Here is a 22,263-nt window from a genome sequence, read left to right as displayed (position 1 = left end):
CGTAGCATTAGCCTCCTGCAGGGTCTTGCTCCTGGTGCCGTCTGCCATCTTGGTAACCGACACCGCTGCAACCCTGAGTTTGCACACACCTTGTTATACTTTTAGCCTGACCGTCTAACGTTGGGCTGACCTTAAGACTCCAGCGGTGGAAGTTACCACTGGCAGTCTTTAGTGCCTGGGAGTAGGGGTCCCACAACACTATTATTCTGCAATCCCACCGCTCTGCCACCAATGTGATGAAAGCCGGCCGGTGGGTGCAGCTCTCTGGCGCCCCCTTACCTCTCAGGTCAGTCAAGGTACTGCACCTAGAGAAAGTAGTGCCAGGAAGCTGCAACCAGCGCAGGGAACACGGTAGTGTGTTATCCCTTCAACGTCACTAAACCGTAACGTCACTACACAGCACAACTCGCTAGCGCCCTCTTAGCCTCAGGTCAGTCAAGGAACTGCACCTAGGATAAGCGGTCGCCAGGGAGACCGTCCTGTAACCTACTGGGTATCGGGGCCCTCTGTAGTGAGGGCGGTATATATATCTTCCTTGGCCGCGCCAGGAATATATATATCTGAACCTCCGACCGTCACTACCAGCCTTCCCCAATCCCCAGTTGGTATGCTGCCACCAGTCCCTATTTTAGATATACGCCCAGTCCGTGAATGGGCCTATATCGGGTCAGGAACCAACCCTGGGTAGCGTTTTTGGCTTGAGCCGAGCTCACACGGACGTGCGTTCGTTATGCAGAATAAAAGGCAGGCCCACAATTACTTGAGGTAATTGATTATAATAATACACTAGATACACGATATACAACTAAATATACACAGGTATAAGGTCAGGCTAAACTATACAACAATGGAATACAACACACAGAATCACCACAGCATATCAGTTACCGGTTTCTTGATTTTCTTGTGACGCAGGGAGAGGATTCTGCGGTCGCAGGCACGGTTCTTTGTTACAGGCTGAGGCCTACCACCGCATGGTCAAACTGCTCCTCCCCTTGGTGGCCTCAGCTGGTGCTCAGATGTTCAGCACACCACTCTTGGGTCAAAAACTGACTTGTCTCTTGTCTGTCCTGCTATCTTACCTGCCCCGTCCCGCCCACTGCTGGTGAGGTCAGCTGGCTCAGTCTCCACCCTCAGGTCTAACTTCGATCAGAAGCCCAAATTCTATGGAACCCAATAACTTCTTCTGGGATGGTCTCATGATACCCCCAGGGGTTCCCATGGATTCGGGCCGCCGTAACCGACCTTTTGATATCAATTATGATACCATACGGTCCTCAGGAATGGCTCCGCGCTATATCTTGGCTTCCAGAGCACGTACAAACGTCTACCGCGGAGGCTTGTGTGCGCAATGGCTCCGGGACGCCGTGATATTTTTTTATTGGCCCATCCCACGCAACATGCGTGTACTATTCATGTTTCTATATCTTATGCCTCCATGCTTGTGACAGACAAAGAAACTAGTCCTATGGGACAAATGGTCAGGTACAGATAGACGAAGCACCCCCCCTTGCTGGCTGTGTTTCCTCTCGAAGTCTTTGAAGCTCCTAGCATTCAAGTGTTAAGTAGGCTTCTTATCTTACAGGAGCCTGGATGGGGGGAAACTATCTAGTTGACGTTTTAACAGAAGGTCCCAAGGGTGGGGGCTGCTGAAGTGTGGCCATCCCTGGATATGATTTATCATTACCAAGATGGCGGCTACAGGTTCATCACAATTGGCAAGGGGAGAAAATTGGCTACTGTTGCCAGAACCCCTAAAGTTGACTCAATTTTGAAGAGACGTGCTGGAAAAGGGGCAATTATTGATCAAGCCACACGATGGGGCAGTACTTACTTAATGATTCAGCGCTTGGTTGAACTGAAAACCTTTCTTGTAGACATGGCTAACCCTCAACTGACGCTAAATGAAAGTCAGTGGAATCAGGTGACTGAGCTGGAAAAATTGCTAGAGCACCCATTTACAGTGACTAAAAAATGACAAGCAGAGGACTTAACTCCAGGTATTTTCTTAAAGGAGTGGAAGAACCTGATGTTTCGCCTGTCCCAAAGAGGAGGGTTAATTGCAAGTGGCATTGCTACATCAATGAAACGGAGAGAGGAGCTACTATTACAAAATACCATTCTTTTGGCAGCTGTTTATGTAGACCCAATGCATTGGATTCTTCTAGATGATCAACAGCTAACTAAAGGAAAAGAAGCTCTGTTTGAAATAGCAGTAAGGATGAAAGGGTTGCAGAACAGTCAGGAGGAACAAGAAGAGCTTGGTCGTCCTGCCACATCTTCACCCTCATCATCAACTGATGAAGAATTTAATTTCGAAAAATATTTGAATCACAAGGACCGTGCAAAGCGTTCCCGCATAGAAGAAGAGTCATCCCCATCAAAGAACACAGCCAGTACATTTCAGCAGAATTTTTCATGTGCACTAAAAGAAATTGAGAAATTTGACCGTTCATCAAAAATAACAGTGCAACAAGCGATTCCTCTGTATCCTGACATTGTCAGAGATGTTGCCCGAGTGGTTACTGCTTTGCCACCAACCCAAGTTAGTGTAGAGAGGTTGTTCTCTGCTCTCAAAATAATTAGATCAGATTTGAGGGCATCCATGAAGGAGGATCTGACAGAGGCAATACTTTTTCTGAGGACAAATTTATAGATTTCTTCTTATTAACTGCATAACAGTGTTTATTGCATATTTACTTACAAGAGTTTAGAAAAGTTTATAAAAGTTATTTGCTATATTCTAATTGTATTCTAATAAATAGAGCAAAAACTATAAGTGGTCTGATTACTTATATGATGGTGAGAAACTGAATAAGCACGATGTTAATATTTTACAACAGTAAATTTATTGTTACGAATTGGCCATTTATGAAGGAGTCGGAGCCGGAGTAGGAGTCGGAACCTGATAAAATCCAGGAGTCGGAGTCGCAACTGTGGCTTACCGACTCCACAGCCCTGGTGAGCACGCAGCCTAAGTCTTCAAAGGTGTTGTCCATGATTAGAAACTTGTGTTTTTTTGTCTAAAAACAGCACCACAACCTGTCTACAGGTTCAGTGTGGTATTGCAGCTCAGCTCCATTTATTTCAGTAGAGCTGAAGTCCAATGCCAGTCACAATCTATGGACAGATGTGATATTGCTTTTGAAAGAAAACAATAATGTTTTTCTAATCCTGTATGTGAAGATCTGAGGTTGTGGGTTGCAATAATCACCTAGACAAGTTAACGATGCAACAATAGTTTATCTCTTACATCCAAGGTTTTACTACAACTCTAGGTAAAAGGCCAAAATACATTGCCCCCAGTGCACAAGATACCCTTCCTGGGGCGGTAGTTCAACTGCCTTTGTACCAGGCGATACTCACTATTTCACCACTTTTGGTTGGCTCACAGATTTCGTATCGCCAACCAGTATAGTTTGTATTCACATTCCTCGCTCCTCCAGACGACAAGATAAAACAATAGAGACACAGGTATCCAGTAGCAACAGTCCTTAAGAAAGTTCATCAAATCCAGACGACAGATTCCACAACTGTAGCACATTTATCCAGCCTAGTGATCAACCGATCTTCAAACTCCATAGGCCATTCATCCATGGGTCCAGGACCTCTGCCTAGATCCTTTCCCTTCAACGTCATTTCACCAACTTCCTAAACATGGGGCTTTTTTTCCTCCCTTCATGGGAGCATTTGAGGGTCATCAGAGAGGTTCACATACAGCAATTTGAATTGGTTTTAAAAATAATATTTTTCTTTCATATATTTTCACGTTTTGGGTGCAGTTTTTGTTTATGTCCTAGATCATATTTATGTCTTTTTAGCATTGTATAAATAAAGGTTACATTTTATTATTAGATCCCTTTATGATTTCTGACTTTTTGAGACCTCTATATACATTTGACCATTAACCTGCAGATTAACTGCATATCTGCAGGTTAATAGCCTTTCTTTCACGTGACTGGTTCCCTTGTAGGGTTGTCGTATGAATGCAATCCTTAATAAACCCAATCTTGTCTATGCTATATATACCCCTGTCCAGATCTATATTATAAAAGTATACAGTTGACATCTATCTGATGGATACATTTTTTTGCCAAACCTGTTTTCTAGTTGGCCCGTTATATTCATGCTGCAGCGTGGACTTACTTTACAGAGTGTTTCTTATAGGAGCGTGCTTTAGTAGAGGCATTTCCATGGGGATTTTTCACTTGATGTGATATGCATGTAACATTTTACTGTATATGTCGTGCTGCCAATGTGGTTTTCTGTAAAAAGATGTAGTAAATTAATTATTAAAACACTGCGCTACGACAGCCATCAATTAGATCCCATAATGATACAATAACCAGTACAGTTCTATTATCCTCATTAGACAGCGGTGTACACAGTTTATTGTATAGACCTTTGCTGCACAATGGGACAGTGTTCATTTATGTAAAATAATCCATAGATGTGGGACAGGTCCATAGGGATATGTACAAACACCCTCCATATAAATGTGCACATATAAGCTAACACTGCCCCCTACAGCTTCAGTGGCTGATCTCCGGTGCCCACAGGGAATCAGTGCCCGTGTATTGTTAGTAGACTTCCATTGTAGTCTTTATTAACACATCTACAACCCTTTGTATTATTCTGAACCTCCATAGAAGTGAATGGAGAAAGCCTATCATGCACAGCCACTTCTATGTTCATATTAACTAGAGATACAGCCTTATCTCGATAGCTGCGGGGGGCTACAGAGGTGGAGCCAACATCTATTAGCCATTTATGGCTTCTTCGGTGGATATATCTGAGAGGGAAATAACCCTTTAATTGGGTTATCCACTACTAGACACCAACTATTGATGGGCCAAGGGAGGTGAGAAAACTAAAAGAAATTGATATCTCCAGACCAGTGCTGCATACCCCACTGGTTACATGAGGTTAACAACCGGTGGGGGCAACGCATGAGTGTTGCAGCTTCTGATTGGTTCCAGCATTCATATTTCATCTAAGCCAGAAGAAGTAGTGCTCACATGACACCCCTGCCTGATGGTGATGTCAGAATAATGGCGGGATACACAACAATGAGTATAAGAGGGCACTGGTTTGGGAGGTGATTTGGGGATTTTTTAATATTTTCCCTTCCTAGGTCCACAAATAAGACCCTACAAGTTCCAGGGAACATAGGTACACAGAACATCCTTTTTGGGCTGTGCATCTTCTCTATATACAGTGGGGGAAAAAGTAAACTGCTCAAAAATATAAAGGGAGCACTTAAACAACTGAATATAACTCCAAGTAAATCAAACTTCTGTGAAATCAAACTGTCCACTTAGGAAGCAACACTGATTGACAATCAATTTCACATGCTGTTGTGCAAATGGAATAGTCAATAGATGGAAATTATTGGCAATTATTAAGACACCCTCAATAAAGGAGTAGTTCTGCAGGTGGGGACCACAGATCACATCTCAGTACCAATGCTTTCTGGCTGATGTTTTGGTCACTTTTGAATGTTGGTTGTGCTTTCACACTCGTGGTAGCATGAGACGGACTCTACAACCCACAGAAGTTGCTCAGGTAGTGCAGCTCATCCAACATGGCACATCAATGCAAGCTGTGGCAAGAAGGTTTGCTGCATCTGTCAGCGCAGTGTCCAGAGCCTGGAGGCGCTGCCAGGAGACAGGCCAGTACACCAGGAGACGTGGAGGGGGCCGTAGGAGGGCAACAACCCAGCAGCAGGACCGCTACCTCCGCCTTTGTGCAAGGAGGAACAGGAGGAGCACTGCCAGAGTCCTTCAAAATGACCTCCAGCAGGCCACAAATGTGCATGTGTCTGCACCAACGGTTTGAAACAGACTCCATGAGGGTGGTATGAGGGCCCAACGTCCACAGATAGGGGTGGTGCTCACAGCCCAACACCGTGAAGGACACTTGGCATTTTCCACAGAACACCAGGATTGGCAAAGTCGCCACTGGCGCCCTGTGCTCTTCATAGATGAAAGCAGGTTCACACTGAGCTCATGCGACAGACGAGACAGAGTCTGGAGATGCCGTGGAGAGCGCATAGTGGGTAAACAACCTTACGCGGTGAAATGAGCTGCATCTGGATCTCGTCCACCTAAAGGGACTGTCAGCACAGAATGACTGTTCAAACTAAGTCCCAACTCTCGGTGCTTCGGGGCCAATCATTTATATACACCTTCCCACCTGCTTGTTTTCCCTCTACCCACACCCTCCTCTTCTTTGATTGACAGCTCTGGCTTCATAGAACCAGAGAAGGAAGGAGACAGAGGTAAAACAAGCAGGTGGGAAGGTGTATATAAATGATTGGCCCACGCCGTGATCCATGGAGCGCTTGTACTTGGTTTCAACAGTCATTCTGTGCTGACAGTCCCTTTAAAATCAGTGTTTCCCAAACTCCAGTCCCCACGGCCCCCCACAGGTCATGTCTTCAGGATTTCTATAGTATTGCACAGGTGAGAGAATTCCTGATTCCTTGATGATACTTTCATCACATGTGTAATACTGAGGAAATCCTGAAAACCTGACCTGTTGGGGGCCATGAGGACTGGAGTTTGGGAAACACTGCCTTAAATGGAGCGGTGCTGCAGTTTTATTATTCAGCAATTAGCAGGATCCCCCAACAATTTCTTAAGCAATGAGAAAATGCAGTCCCTAATGATGTCCTCTGACAATAAGCGGATCACGGACAGCAGATGCATTGGGTTCTGCATTTCTTGGAGAATGGGATGGGGCAGCTTCTGTCTTCTCAGTGATACAATCAGGAAGGAGATGCAGCGTGAGACAATCCCTGTCTAGATCTTTGATCTGATCATCAATACAGAGGGCTGATTGGTGAAGACAGAGGGAAAGGCTAATAAGATTATTAAAAAAAACTTAGTTTTTCAGCTGGTACTTCCTCTGGGGTCAGTATGCCAACCTCATTGACTTCATAGCACTTGCCAGAGTGGGCAGACACGATTTATTGCCTTTATACACGTCACCTCCACACAGGGCGATGCTGGCTACCACGCCTCTGTAGTGATCAAACGTTGAGTCAAACAGCAGGGCTTTAAGAGGGCTGCCCTTTTCAATCTTGGGACTAAAACACAAAAATAAGACATCCTGTTAAGGGGTATAAAGGTAAGTAAACCGCGTTCAGTCCGGGGTGATGAATTCCAAAAGACAAAGTTTATTCTGCCATCACATAACGTTTCGACCTGTTATAGGTCTTTATCAAGTATATACAAAGACATACAGGGATACTGATCCCCCTGGTCAGTGGCCAGAACCCTGTAAATTCCCCTTAAATGGTCCAAAACTGAAACTGTGGGAACAATCAAATCCACTTAGGGTTCAGCAAACTTACAGTCAAGGGTTTGATAAAGTTATCTACACCCTTGTGTCTCCGGAAAGCATGGCGTACGTTCACGTGCTGAAAATGCCGACCAGTGCTGGAGTGAGCGGAGGTCCGCAGCTTGTGAAACTAGAGATCCCAGCAGGCTGACGGTCTCTCATCAAGTTATGCTGGGAGTCGCAGTTTCACAAATAGTGCTAGAGGATCCATGTCAGAAATATGAGGCTGCCACTAGGGTTTCTCCCACAAATATGTAATCGGACGTGGAGCAGATCCGCACGTGAATGAGCCATATTCTCTATCTGTGAACATACTACTCTCCTTCACTCAGATTGTAAGTGGTTCTGCAGCGCATCTGTGCAGAGCAAGCTGTCAATCAAAATCCGGGCCGGGTTTACAGCCGTCGCCCCTGATATAGTGAGCGGTGCTGTGATCCAAGACTGTAGCCGCTCCGTGCACAACGATGAGTGAAGGCCGGCGGCTGCAGGGAGGAAAGAAGTTAATTTTCTCCCGGTACCTGCATTATCAATAAGGCGGCCGGGCAACATTGTAACAATATTTATCTGCAGATTAACCCTATACCTGCAGGTACATAGCATTTTTCAAGGTGACAGGTTCCCTTTAATAAAGAGAAGATGGATAGAGCCGCATTAGTCCATACTCACGGTGGAAGCCTCCTGACAACTTCTTGAAGAACACTTTCCACATTTGTTTCAAACTTCGCCGAGATTTAATAGAAATAAACAGAGAAATTAATTTCTTAATACAGTTTAGACCTCGGCTCCAATGAATCACAAGAAATGAAACCTGTTTGAAGCTGACAAGCAATCAAGCCCCTCCGTAAGCCACACAGAACATGGCTACTTATGTCATCTGCAGGTGATTAAAGGAACCGGTCATGTTGAAATGGTATAAGATCTGTAGGGGGATGTTGTAGAGCAGAGAAGTTGATCAGACTGATAGACATATCTGTGGGAAGAGAGTCAGTAAGACTTGCATTTTATGCAGAGAAAGTCCTGCAGTATGTACACTAGTCCAGTGGGCGGTCCTAAGTGATTGACAGTTCCCTGTATGACCATGCAGGCAAAGATAGCTGTCAATCACTAGCATGACCGCCCACTGGACTCATCTATACAAACAGCAGGATTCCACTGAATAAATTGATACAGGAAAAATATCTATCTTTGTACTGTGTTAGCCAGTAGATAGAAGAGTATTTAGATGTGAGAGTCCTCAGTGGTTGATACCTTTTAATGGCTAACGGAAAAGATGGTAACAAATTGCAAGCTTTCCAGACTACTCAGGTCTCAGGTCTGCCTGATGAAGAGGCCTGAGCAGTTTGGAAAGCTTGCAATTTGTTACCATCTTTTCCGTTAGCCATTAAAGGTATCAACCACTGAGGACTCTCAAATCTAATGAATGAATTACAATTTATACTGAATCTTCTCCCACAAACCTATATATCGTTCTGCTCAGTTTCTCATGGGTAAAACCTGTAAGTCTGAATGGGGCTGTAATGTTATTACAATCATGTTGTAATGGGGTTTGGGAGGTGGAACCTCTGAGCAACTATACAAGGGGGCGGTCCTTGTAAGGAAGCGGGTGGCTCCCAGGGAAGATGGGCAGGTAGTCACAGCAAGTGACAGGGACAGTCTCTGGGTAGAAGGGCAGGTAGTCACGGCAAGTGACAGGGACAGTCTCTGGGTAGAAGGGCAGGTAAACAAAAAAAACCAAAAAAAGACCCTAAAAAATATCTTTAATAGTTTCTTTTATAAAAAGATACTCAATGGTACCTATGGAACAGAGTGTACACACAAAGACAAAAAATATACTTTGATATACTTGAATTATCATACAAAGGGAGGGATGTAAGACGAAAGATCCGAAATTGCCCAAAATACCCTAGTAGTAGATAGTAGCCCACGTAAAGGCCAAATATTCAATTCACCCCAGGGGTTCAACTAATATCCCCACTAATAAGTGGGTAAAGATAAACTCTCCCTATATCCCCATGCACTCAAAAGTGAAAAATATATCAAAATAAAAATGAATAAATTACAAGGCGTCAGATACAATAACAAGATGCAAATCACATACAGTATCAAGAAATGGACTCAATTGAAAATAGCCCGTTACACGTAGCAATCACATATACAAAAAATGGGCTCAGTAAACCAATGTCCGTTTTTTGAGATATCAGCTAGTACTTGTTAAACATATAGCTAATGAGACCTCAAGTAGCTTGGGACCTTGGAAAAAATGATCAATTAGGGGTCACAATGAAATGACCCAAGCAAAAATCACTAATGGAAGGTTTATCAGTTAATGTCTCAAGATGTAATAATCCCTCAGAGAAAAAAAAAAAAAAAAATATAATAAATAATATCCCAGGCGTCATCAATTATCCTCAGAAAAACATAACAAAATGTCCATTATTCATGTCCCAGCATCCGTAGTTATATAGCATATCCTATCAAGGAGGTTTAAATAGATGGACTTATACTTAAATGCATTTCTTCTGAGATGTCAAATGATAAATTTCAAACAGTACAAATATCCAATTGAAATCGTCCCTCAGAGGAAAAGTACTGTCCAAAAATAAGCAATTGTGCAACAGTAATCTTCAGAAAAAAAGTCCATAGATGACGTCCCAGTATCCGCAATTATGCGACGTATCCTGGCCGAATGATTACAAAAGATAAATAGACGAACTCATATACCATGCATTTCTTCTGAGATGACAAATGATATCTTCCAGACAATACATATGTAAAAATCCTATAGTCCCTCAGAGAAAGTATATAAAGAAAAAGAAATAAAGCGACCAATAATACTGTTCTAGCATCAGTAATTTATGCAAACAGTTATCCTCGCAAAAAATGACAAAATGTCCACTATTGACATCCCAGGATCTGTAGTTATGTAGTATATCCAAAAATAGTTGTAAAAATAAACAAATGGACTTATCTTAAGCGCATTTCTTCTGAGATGACAAATACTAAATACCAGGCGATGTTCCTAGAGGGACCATGAAGATCATCCGACCAGAAAAGACCGATGGATTCCAATAGAGGCTTTTTTAGCCTTCCAATAGAGGCTTTTCAGCAAGTACGCCCCTTCAGGTTTATCCAGAGAAAATCCATCAATAGATGTCCCAAGGAAGTATACCAAATATGAGGTCCCATTGACCTAGTCCCAGTCCCTACGCGTTTCACCCCCTCCTCAATACGGGGCTCATCAGGGGACAGACAGTGTCAGAGGAGAAAGCCCATAGTAGGTGCACAGCAAATGTGTGCTTCCATGGTTCAAAAACCGTATATAAACTAATACACATGGTCTCTCTATATATATACCTCCCTTAATTAGTGCCCATATAAAATCAGGCAAGACACCTGCAGTTAGTAGCGCGGTTCCCTTACCTCCTGAAGCGCAAGCAGCGTTCCACGATGCCCTCCATGAGGAACGGACTTTGCGTAGTCCCCTTGGTTTTTCCTTCGGTGTCTGCGTAACCGGAAGTTGCGTTTAGCGTAACTCCCGGAAATGACACTGAACTGCGTACACTGTCTGTCCCCTGATGAGCCCCGTATTGAGGAGGGGGTGAAACGCGTAGGGACTGGGACTAGGTCAATGGGACCTCATATTTGGTATACTTCCTTGGGACATCTATTGATGGATTTTCTCTGGATAAACCTGAAGGGGCGTACTTGCTGAAAAGCCTCTATTGGAAGGCTAAAAAAGCCTCTATTGGAATCCATCGGTCTTTTCTGGTCGGATGATCTTCATGGTCCCTCTAGGAACATCGCCTGGTATTTAGTATTTGTCATCTCAGAAGAAATGCGCTTAAGATAAGTCCATTTGTTTATTTTTACAACTATTTTTGGATATACTACATAACTACAGATCCTGGGATGTCAATAGTGGACATTTTGTCATTTTTTGCGAGGATAACTGTTTGCATAAATTACTGATGCTAGAACAGTATTATTGGTCGCTTTATTTCTTTTTCTTTATATACTTTCTCTGAGGGACTATAGGATTTTTACATATGTATTGTCTGGAAGATATCATTTGTCATCTCAGAAGAAATGCATGGTATATGAGTTCGTCTATTTATCTTTTGTAATCATTCGGCCAGGATACGTCGCATAATTGCGGATACTGGGACGTCATCTATGGACTTTTTTTCTGAAGATTACTGTTGCACAATTGCTTATTTTTGGACAGTACTTTTCCTCTGAGGGACGATTTCAATTGGATATTTGTACTGTTTGAAATTTATCATTTGACATCTCAGAAGAAATGCATTTAAGTATAAGTCCATCTATTTAAACCTCCTTGATAGGATATGCTATATAACTACGGATGCTGGGACATGAATAATGGACATTTTGTTATGTTTTTCTGAGGATAATTGATGACGCCTGGGATATTATTTATTATATTTTTTTTTTTTTTTTTCTCTGAGGGATTATTACATCTTGAGACATTAACTGATAAACCTTCCATTAGTGATTTTTGCTTGGGTCATTTCATTGTGACCCCTAATTGATCATTTTTTCCAAGGTCCCAAGCTACTTGAGGTCTCATTAGCTATGTTTAACAAGTACTAGCTGATATCTCAAAAAACGGACATTGGTTTACTGAGCCCATTTTTTGTATATGTGATTGCTACGTGTAACGGGCTATTTTCAATTGAGTCCATTTCTTGATACTGTATGTGATTTGCATCTTGTTATTGTATCTGACGCCTTGTAATTTATTCATTTTTATTTTGATATATTTTTCACTTTTGAGTGCATGGGGATATAGGGAGAGTTTATCTTTACCCACTTATTAGTGGGGATATTAGTTGAACCCCTGGGGTGAATTGAATATTTGGCCTTTACGTGGGCTACTATCTACTACTAGGGTATTTTGGGCAATTTCGGATCTTTCGTCTTACATCCCTCCCTTTGTATGATAATTCAAGTATATCAAAGTATATTTTTTGTCTTTGTGTGTACACTCTGTTCCATAGGTACCATTGAGTATCTTTTTATAAAAGAAACTATTAAAGATATTTTTTAGGGTCTTTTTTTGGTTTTTTTTGTTTACCTGCCCTTCTACCCAGAGACTGTCCCTGTCACTTGCCGTGACTACCTGCCCTTCTACCCAGAGACTGTCCCTGTCACTTGCTGTGACTACCTGCCCATCTTCCCTGGGAGCCACCCGCTTCCTTACAAGGACCGCCCCCTTGTATAGTTGCTCAGAGGTTCCACCTCCCAAACCCCATTACAACATGATTGTAATAACATTACAGCCCCATTCAGACTTACAGGTTTTACCCATGAGAAACTGAGCAGAACGATATATAGGTTTGTGGGAGAAGATTCAGTATAAATTGTAATTCATTCATTAGATTTGAGAGTCCTCAGTGGTTGATACCTTTAATGGCTAACTGAAAAGATGGTAACAAATTGCAAGCTTTCCAAACTGCTCAGGCCTCTTCATCAGGCAGACCTGAGACCTGAGTAGTCTGGAAAGCTTGCAATTTGTTACCATCTTTTCCGTTAGCCATTAAAAGGTATCAACCACTGAGGACTCTCACATCTAAATACTCTTCTATCTACTGGCTAACACAGTACAAAGATAGATATTTTTCCTGTATCAATTTATTCAGTGGAATCCTGCTGTTTGTATAGATGAGTCCAGTGGGCGGTCATGCTAGTGATTGACAGCTATCTTTGCCTGCATGGTCATACAGGGAACTGTCAATCACTTAGGACCGCCCACTGGACTAGTGTACATACTGCAGGACTTTCTCTGCATAAAATGCAAGTCTTACTGACTCTCTTCCCACAGATATGTCTATCAGTCTGATCAACTTCTCTGCTCTACAACATCCCCCTACAGATCTTATACCATTTCAACATGACCGGTTCCTTTAATCACCTGCAGATGACATAAGTAGCCATGTTCTGTGTGGCTTACGGAGGGGCTTGATTGCTTGTCAGCTTCAAACAGGTTTCATTTCTTGTGATTCATTGGAGCCGAGGTCTAAACTGTATTAAGAAATTAATTTCTCTGTTTATTTCTATTAAATCTCGGCGAAGTTTGAAACAAATGTGGAAAGTGTTCTTCAAGAAGTTGTCAGGAGGCTTCCACCGTGAGTATGGACTAATGCGGCTCTATCCATCTTCTCTTTATTAAAGGGAACCTGTCACCTTGAAAAATGCTATGTACCTGCAGGTATAGGGTTAATCTGCAGATAAATATTGTTACAATGTTGCCCGGCCGCCTTATTGATAATGCAGGTACCGGGAGAAAATTAACTTCTTTCCTCCCTGCAGCCGCCGGCCTTCACTCATCGTTGTGCACGGAGCGGCTACAGTCTTGGATCACAGCACCGCTCACTATATCAGGGGCGACGGCTGTAAACCCGGCCCGGATTTTGATTGACAGCTTGCTCTGCACAGATGCGCTGCAGAACCACTTACAATCTGAGTGAAGGAGAGTAGTATGTTCACAGATAGAGAATATGGCTCATCCACGTGCGGATCTGCTCCACGTCCGATTACATATTTGTGGGAGAAACCCTAGTGGCAGCCTCATATTTCTGACATGGATCCTCTAGCACTATTTGTGAAACTGCGACTCCCAGCATAACTTGATGAGAGACCGTCAGCCTGCTGGGATCTCTAGTTTCACAAGCTGCGGACCTCCGCTCACTCCAGCACTGGTCGGCATTTTCAGCACGTGAACGTACGCCATGCTTTCCGGAGACACAAGGGTGTAGATAACTTTATCAAACCCTTGACTGTAAGTTTGCTGAACCCTAAGTGGATTTGATTGTTCCCACAGTTTCAGTTTTGGACCATTTAAGGGGAATTTACAGGGTTCTGGCCACTGACCAGGGGGATCAGTATCCCTGTATGTCTTTGTATATACTTGATAAAGACCTATAACAGGTCGAAACGTTATGTGATGGCAGAATAAACTTTGTCTTTTGGAATTCATCACCCCGGACTGAACGCGGTTTACTTACCTTTATACCCCTTAACAGGATGTCTTATTTTTGTGTTTTAGTCCCAAGATTGAAAAGGGCTTTGATCACTACAGAGGCGTCGTAGCCAGCATCGCCCTGTGTGGAGGTGACGTGTATAAAGGCAATAAATCGTGTCTGCCCACTCTGGCAAGTGCTATGAAGTCAATGAGGTTGGCATACTGACCCCAGAGGAAGTACCAGCTGAAAAACTAAGTTTTTTTTAATAATCTTATTAGCCTTTCCCTCTGTCTTCACCAATCAGCCCTCTGTATTGATGATCAGATCAAAGATCTAGACAGGGATTGTCTCACGCTGCATCTCCTTCCTGATTGTATCACTGAGAAGACAGAAGCTGCCCCATCCCATTCTCCAAGAAATGCAGAACCCAATGCATCTGCTGTCCGTGATCCGCTTATTGTCAGAGGACATCATTAGGGGCTGCATTTTCTCATTGCTTAAGAAATTGTTGGGGGATCCTGCTAATTGCTGAATAATAAAACTGCAGCACCGCTCCATTTAAGGCAGTGTTTCCCAAACTCCAGTCCTCATGGCCCCCAACAGGTCAGGTTTTCAGGATTTCCTCAGTATTACACATGTGATGAAAGTATCATCAAGGAATCAGGAATTCTCTCACCTGTGCAATACTATAGAAATCCTGAAGACATGACCTGTGGGGGGCCGTGGGGACTGGAGTTTGGGAAACACTGATTTTAAAGGGACTGTCAGCACAGAATGACTGTTGAAACCAAGTACAAGCGCTCCATGGATCACGGCGTGGGCCAATCATTTATATACACCTTCCCACCTGCTTGTTTTACCTCTGTCTCCTTCCTTCTCTGGTTCTATGAAGCCAGAGCTGTCAATCAAAGAAGAGGAGGGTGTGGGTAGAGGGAAAACAAGCAGGTGGGAAGGTGTATATAAATGATTGGCCCCGAAGCACCGAGAGTTGGGACTTAGTTTGAACAGTCATTCTGTGCTGACAGTCCCTTTAGGTGGACGAGATCCAGATGCAGCTCATTTCACCGCGTAAGGTTGTTTACCCACTATGCGCTCTCCACGGCATCTCCAGACTCTGTCTCGTCTGTCGCATGAGCTCAGTGTGAACCTGCTTTCATCTATGAAGAGCACAGGGCGCCAGTGGCGACTTTGCCAATCCTGGTGTTCTGTGGAAAATGCCAAGTGTCCTTCACGGTGTTGGGCTGTGAGCACCACCCCTATCTGTGGACGTTGGGCCCTCATACCACCCTCATGGAGTCTGTTTCAAACCGTTGGTGCAGACACATGCACATTTGTGGCCTGCTGGAGGTCATTTTGAAGGACTCTGGCAGTGCTCCTCCTGTTCCTCCTTGCACAAAGGCGGAGGTAGCGGTCCTGCTGCTGGGTTGTTGCCCTCCTACGGCCCCCTCCACGTCTCCTGGTGTACTGGCCTGTCTCCTGGCAGCGCCTCCAGGCTCTGGACACTGCGCTGACAGATGCAGCAAACCTTCTTGCCACAGCTTGCATTGATGTGCCATGTTGGATGAGCTGCACTACCTGAGCAACTTCTGTGGGTTGTAGAGTCCGTCTCATGCTACCACGAGTGTGAAAGCACAACCAACATTCAAAAGTGACCAAAACATCAGCCAGAAAGCATTGGTACTGAGATGTGATCTGTGGTCCCCACCTGCAGAACTACTCCTTTATTGAGGGTGTCTTAATAATTGCCAATAATTTCCATCTATTGACTATTCCATTTGCACAACAGCATGTGAAATTGATTGTCAATCAGTGTTGCTTCCTAAGTGGACAGTTTGATTTCACAGAAGTTTGATTTACTTGGAGTTATATTCAGTTGTTTAAGTGCTCCCTTTATATTTTTGAGCAGTTTACTTTTTCCCCCACTGTATATAGAGAAGATGCACAGCCCAAAAAGGATGTTCTGTGTACCTATGTTCCCTGGAACTTGTAGGGTCTTATTTGTGGACCTAGGAAGGGAAAATATTAAAAAATCCCCAAATCACCTCCCAAACCAGTGCCCTCTTATACTCATTGTTGTGTATCCCGCCATTATTCTGACATCACCATCAGGCAGGGGTGTCATGTGAGCACTACTTCTTCTGGCTTAGATGAAATATGAATGCTGCAACCAATCAGAAGCTGCAACACTCATGCGTTGCCCCCACCGGTTGTTAACCTCATGTAACCAGTGGGGTATGCAGCACTGGTCTGGAGATATCAATTTCTTTTCGTTTTCTCACCTCCCTTGGCCCATCAATAGTTGGTGTCTAGTAGTGGATAACCCAATTAAAGGGTTATTTCCCTCTCAGATATATCCACCGAAGAAGCCATAAATGGCTAATAGATGTTGGCTCCACCTCTGTAGCCCCCCGCAGCTATCGAGATAAGGCTGTATCTCTAGTTAATATGAACATAGAAGTGGCTGTGCATGATAGGCTTTCTCCATTCACTTCTATGGAGGTTCAGAATAATACAAAGGGTTGTAGATGTGTTAATAAAGACTACAATGGAAGTCTACTAACAATACACGGGCACTGATTCCCTGTGGGCACCGGAGATCAGCCACTGAAGCTGTAGGGGGCAGTGTTAGCTTATATGTGCACATTTATATGGAGGGTGTTTGTACATATCCCTATGGACCTGTCCCACATCTATGGATTATTTTACATAAATGAACACTGTCCCATTGTGCAGCAAAGGTCTATACAATAAACTGTGTACACCGCTGTCTAATGAGGATAATAGAACTGTACTGGTTATTGTATCATTATGGGATCTAATTGATGGCTGTCGTAGCGCAGTGTTTTAATAATTAATTTACTACATCTTTTTACAGAAAACCACATTGGCAGCACAGCATATACAGTAAAATGTTACATGCATATCACATCAAGTGAAAAATCCCCATGGAAATGCCTCTACTAAAGCACGCTGCTATAAGAAACACTCTGTAAAGTAAGTCCACGCTGCAGCATGAATATAACGGGCCAACTAGAAAACAGGTTTGGCAAAAAAATGTATCCATCAGATAGATGTCAACTGTATACTTTTATAATATAGATCTGGACAGGGGTATATATAGCATAGACAAGATTGGGTTTATTAAGGATTGCATTCATACGACAACCCTACAAGGGAACCAGTCACGTGAAAGAAAGGCTATTAACCTGCAGATATGCAGTTAATCTGCAGGTTAATGGTCAAATGTATATAGAGGTCTCAAAAAGTCAGAAATCATAAAGGGATCTAATAATAAAATGTAACCTTTATTTATACAATGCTAAAAAGACATAAATATGATCTAGGACATAAACAAAAACTGCACCCAAAACGTGAAAATATATGAAAGAAAAATATTATTTTTAAAACCAATTCAAATTGCTGTATGTGAACCTCTCTGATGACCCTCAAATGCTCCCATGAAGGGAGGAAAAAAAGCCCCATGTTTAGGAAGTTGGTGAAATGACGTTGAAGGGAAAGGATCTAGGCAGAGGTCCTGGACCCATGGATGAATGGCCTATGGAGTTTGAAGATCGGTTGATCACTAGGCTGGATAAATGTGCTACAGTTGTGGAATCTGTCGTCTGGATTTGATGAACTTTCTTAAGGACTGTTGCTACTGGATACCTGTGTCTCTATTGTTTTATCTTGTCGTCTGGAGGAGCGAGGAATGTGAATACAAACTATACTGGTTGGCGATACGAAATCTGTGAGCCAACCAAAAGTGGTGAAATAGTGAGTATCGCCTGGTACAAAGGCAGTTGAACTACCGCCCCAGGAAGGGTATCTTGTGCACTGGGGGCAATGTATTTTGGCCTTTTACCTAGAGTTGTAGTAAAACCTTGGATGTAAGAGATAAACTATTGTTGCATCGTTAACTTGTCTAGGTGATTATTGCAACCCACAACCTCAGATCTTCACATACAGGATTAGAAAAACATTATTGTTTTCTTTCAAAAGCAATATCACATCTGTCCATAGATTGTGACTGGCACTGGACTTCAGCTCTACTGAAATAAATGGAGCTGAGCTGCAATACCACACTGAACCTGTAGACAGGTTGTGGTGCTGTTTTTAGACAAAAAAACACAAGTTTCTAATCATGGACAACACCTTTGAAGACTTAGGCTGCGTGCTCACCAGGGCTGTGGAGTCGGTAAGCCACAGTTGCGACTCCGACTCCTGGATTTTATCAGGTTCCGACTCCTACTCCGGCTCCGACTCCTTCATAAATGGCCAATTCGTAACAATAAATTTACTGTTGTAAAATATTAACATCGTGCTTATTCAGTTTCTCACCATCATATAAGTAATCAGACCACTTATAGTTTTTGCTCTATTTATTAGAATACAATTAGAATATAGCAAATAACTTTTATAAACTTTTCTAAACTCTTGTAAGTAAATATGCAATAAACACTGTTATGCAGTTAATAAGAAGAAATCTATAAATTTGTCCTCAGAAAAAGTATTGCCTCTGTCAGATCCTCCTTCATGGATGCCCTCAAATCTGATCTAATTATTTTGAGAGTTGAGAACAACCTCTCTACACTAACTTGGGTTGGTGGCAAAGCAGTAACCACTCGGGCAACATCTCTGACAATGTCAGGATACAGAGGAATCGCTTGTTGCACTGTTATTTTTGATGAACGGTCAAATTTCTCAATTTCTTTTAGTGCACATGAAAAATTCTGCTGAAATGTACTGGCTGTGTTCTTTGATGGGGATGACTCTTCTTCTATGCGGGAACGCTTTGCACGGTCCTTGTGATTCAAATATTTTTCGAAATTAAATTCTTCATCAGTTGATGATGAGGGTGAAGATGTGGCAGGACGACCAAGCTCTTCTTGTTCCTCCTGACTGTTCTGCAACCCTTTCATCCTTACTGCTATTTCAAACAGAGCTTCTTTTCCTTTAGTTAGCTGTTGATCATCTAGAAGAATCCAATGCATTGGGTCTACATAAACAGCTGCCAAAAGAATGGTATTTTGTAATAGTAGCTCCTCTCTCCGTTTCATTGATGTAGCAATGCCACTTGCAATTAACCCTCCTCTTTGGGACAGGCGAAACATCAGGTTCTTCCACTCCTTTAAGAAAATACCTGGAGTTAAGTCCTCTGCTTGTCATTTTTTAGTCACTGTAAATGGGTGCTCTAGCAATTTTTCCAGCTCAGTCACCTGATTCCACTGACTTTCATTTAGCGTCAGTTGAGGGTTAGCCATGTCTACAAGAAAGGTTTTCAGTTCAACCAAGCGCTGAATCATTAAGTAAGTACTGCCCCATCGTGTGGCTTGATCAATAATTGCCCCTTTTCCAGCACGTCTCTTCAAAATTGAGTCAACTTTAGGGGTTCTGGCAACAGTAGCCAATTTTCTCCCCTTGCCAATTGTGATGAACCTGTAGCCGCCATCTTGGTAATGATAAATCATATCCAGGGATGGCCACACTTCAGCAGCCCCCACCCTTGGGACCTTCTGTTAAAACGTCAACTAGATAGTTTCCCCCCATCCAGGCTCCTGTAAGATAAGAAGCCTACTTAACACTTGAATGCTAGGAGCTTCAAAGACTTCGAGAGGAAACACAGCCAGCAAGGGGGGGTGCTTCGTCTATCTGTACCTGACCATTTGTCCCATAGGACTAGTTTCTTTGTCTGTCACAAGCATGGAGGCATAAGATATAGAAACATGAATAGTACACGCATGTTGCGTGGGATGGGCCAATAAAAAAATATCACGGCGTCCCGGAGCCATTGCGCACACAAGCCTCCGCGGTACACGTTTGTACGTGCTCTGGAAGCCAAGATATAGCGCGGAGCCATTCCTGAGGACCGTATGGTATCATAATTGATATCAAAAGGTCGGTTACGGCGGCCCGAATCCATGGGAACCCCTGGGGGTATCATGAGACCATCCCAGAAGAAGTTATTGGGTTCCATAGAATTTGGGCTTCTGATCGAAGTTAGACCTGAGGGTGGAGACTGAGCCAGCTGACCTCACCAGCAGTGGGCGGGACGGGGCAGGTAAGATAGCAGGACAGACAAGAGACAAGTCAGTTTTTGACCCAAGAGTGGTGTGCTGAACATCTGAGCACCAGCTGAGGCCACCAAGGGGAGGAGCAGTTTGACCATGCGGTGGTAGGCCTCAGCCTGTAACAAAGAACCGTGCCTGCGACCGCAGAATCCTCTCCCTGCGTCACAAGAAAATCAAGAAACCGGTAACTGATATGCTGTGGTGATTCTGTATGTTGTATTCCATTGTTGTATAGTTTAGCCTGACCTTATACCTGTGTATATTTAGTTGTATATCGTGTATCTAGTGTATTATTATAATCAATTACCTCAAGTAATTGTGGGCCTGCCTTTTATTCTGCATAACGAACGCACGTCCGTGTGAGCTCGGCTCAAGCCAAAAACGCTACCCAGGGTTGGTTCCTGACCCGATATAGGCCCATTCACGGACTGGGCGTATATCTAAAATAGGGACTGGTGGCAGCATACCAACTGGGGATTGGGGAAGGCTGGTAGTGACGGTCGGAGGTTCAGATATATATATTCCTGGCGCGGCCAAGGAAGATATATATACCGCCCTCACTACAGAGGGCCCCGATACCCAGTAGGTTACAGGACGGTCTCCCTGGCGACCGCTTATCCTAGGTGCAGTTCCTTGACTGACCTGAGGCTAAGAGGGCGCTAGCGAGTTGTGCTGTGTAGTGACGTTACGGTTTAGTGACGTTGAAGGGATAACACACTACCGTGTTCCCTGCGCTGGTTGCAGCTTCCTGGCACTACTTTCTCTAGGTGCAGTACCTTGACTGACCTGAGAGGTAAGGGGGCGCCAGAGAGCTGCACCCACCGGCCGGCTTTCATCACATTGGTGGCAGAGCGGTGGGATTGCAGAATAATAGTGTTGTGGGACCCCTACTCCCAGGCACTAAAGACTGCCAGTGGTAACTTCCACCGCTGGAGTCTTAAGGTCAGCCCAACGTTAGACGGTCAGGCTAAAAGTATAACAAGGTGTGTGCAAACTCAGGGTTGCAGCGGTGTCGGTTACCAAGATGGCAGACGGCACCAGGAGCAAGACCCTGCAGGAGGCTAATGCTACGGTCCGTGTGGCAGGAGGGGAGGACATTGTTACTCATGGCGAGGAGGAGTCCAGCCCGGGCACCTCAGGGAGCCAGTCCCCAGTATACGGTCCCGCAGTGGGCTGCCCACCACCTACCCAGCCCAGCCTGTCCAGATCACAAGCCCTTTTACAAGCGGCTATGGCAAGTCTCCAGTCTCATGGCGATGCCGTCTACAAAACCCTCCTGGCAGCATCAGAGAAGGCAGCGGAGGAGGAGCGCGAAGCTGCGGAGCGCCGGGAGGCTGCGGAGCGTGAAGCTGCAGAGCGCCGGGAGGCTGCGGAGCGTGCAGAGCGAGCTGCGGAGCGCCAGCACCAACTGGACCTGGCCCAGCGGGGGCTTCCGCTAGAGCAACCAACCCATCAGGAGACCAAGTCGTCCAAAGTCCGAGCTGAGGACTTCCCTCTACTGGAGAAGGATGGGGACCTGGACTCCTTTCTGGTGGCATTTGAACGGACCTGTCTTCAGCACCATCTGGCCCGGGATCAGTGGGCCAGATACCTGACCCCCCGTTTGAGGGGTAAGTCCCTGGATGCCTTGGGGGACTTACCTGCCGGGGAGGTACAGAACTACGACTGCATCAAGCGGGCCCTGATCCGGCAGTACAACCTCACTCCCGAGTCGTACCGCCAGAAGTTCCGGAGCCTGCTGCGTGGCCCCAAGGACACCTGGACCGATCATATGCGGGCGCTGTTGAGAGCCGCAGAGCACTGGACCTCGGGTCTAGCGCTTACTACCCGCCAGGAGGTCCAGGAACTGTTCGTCACGGAGCAGTTCT

Source organism: Phyllobates terribilis, unplaced genomic scaffold, assembly GCF_046119375.1.
Source record: "Phyllobates terribilis strain yellow unplaced genomic scaffold, ASM4611937v1 Scaffold_838__1_contigs__length_613904, whole genome shotgun sequence".
NCBI lineage: Eukaryota > Metazoa > Chordata > Amphibia > Anura > Dendrobatidae > Phyllobates > Phyllobates terribilis.
The sequence above is the reverse complement of the archived record's forward strand: the minus strand, read 5'-3'. Positions refer to the sequence as shown.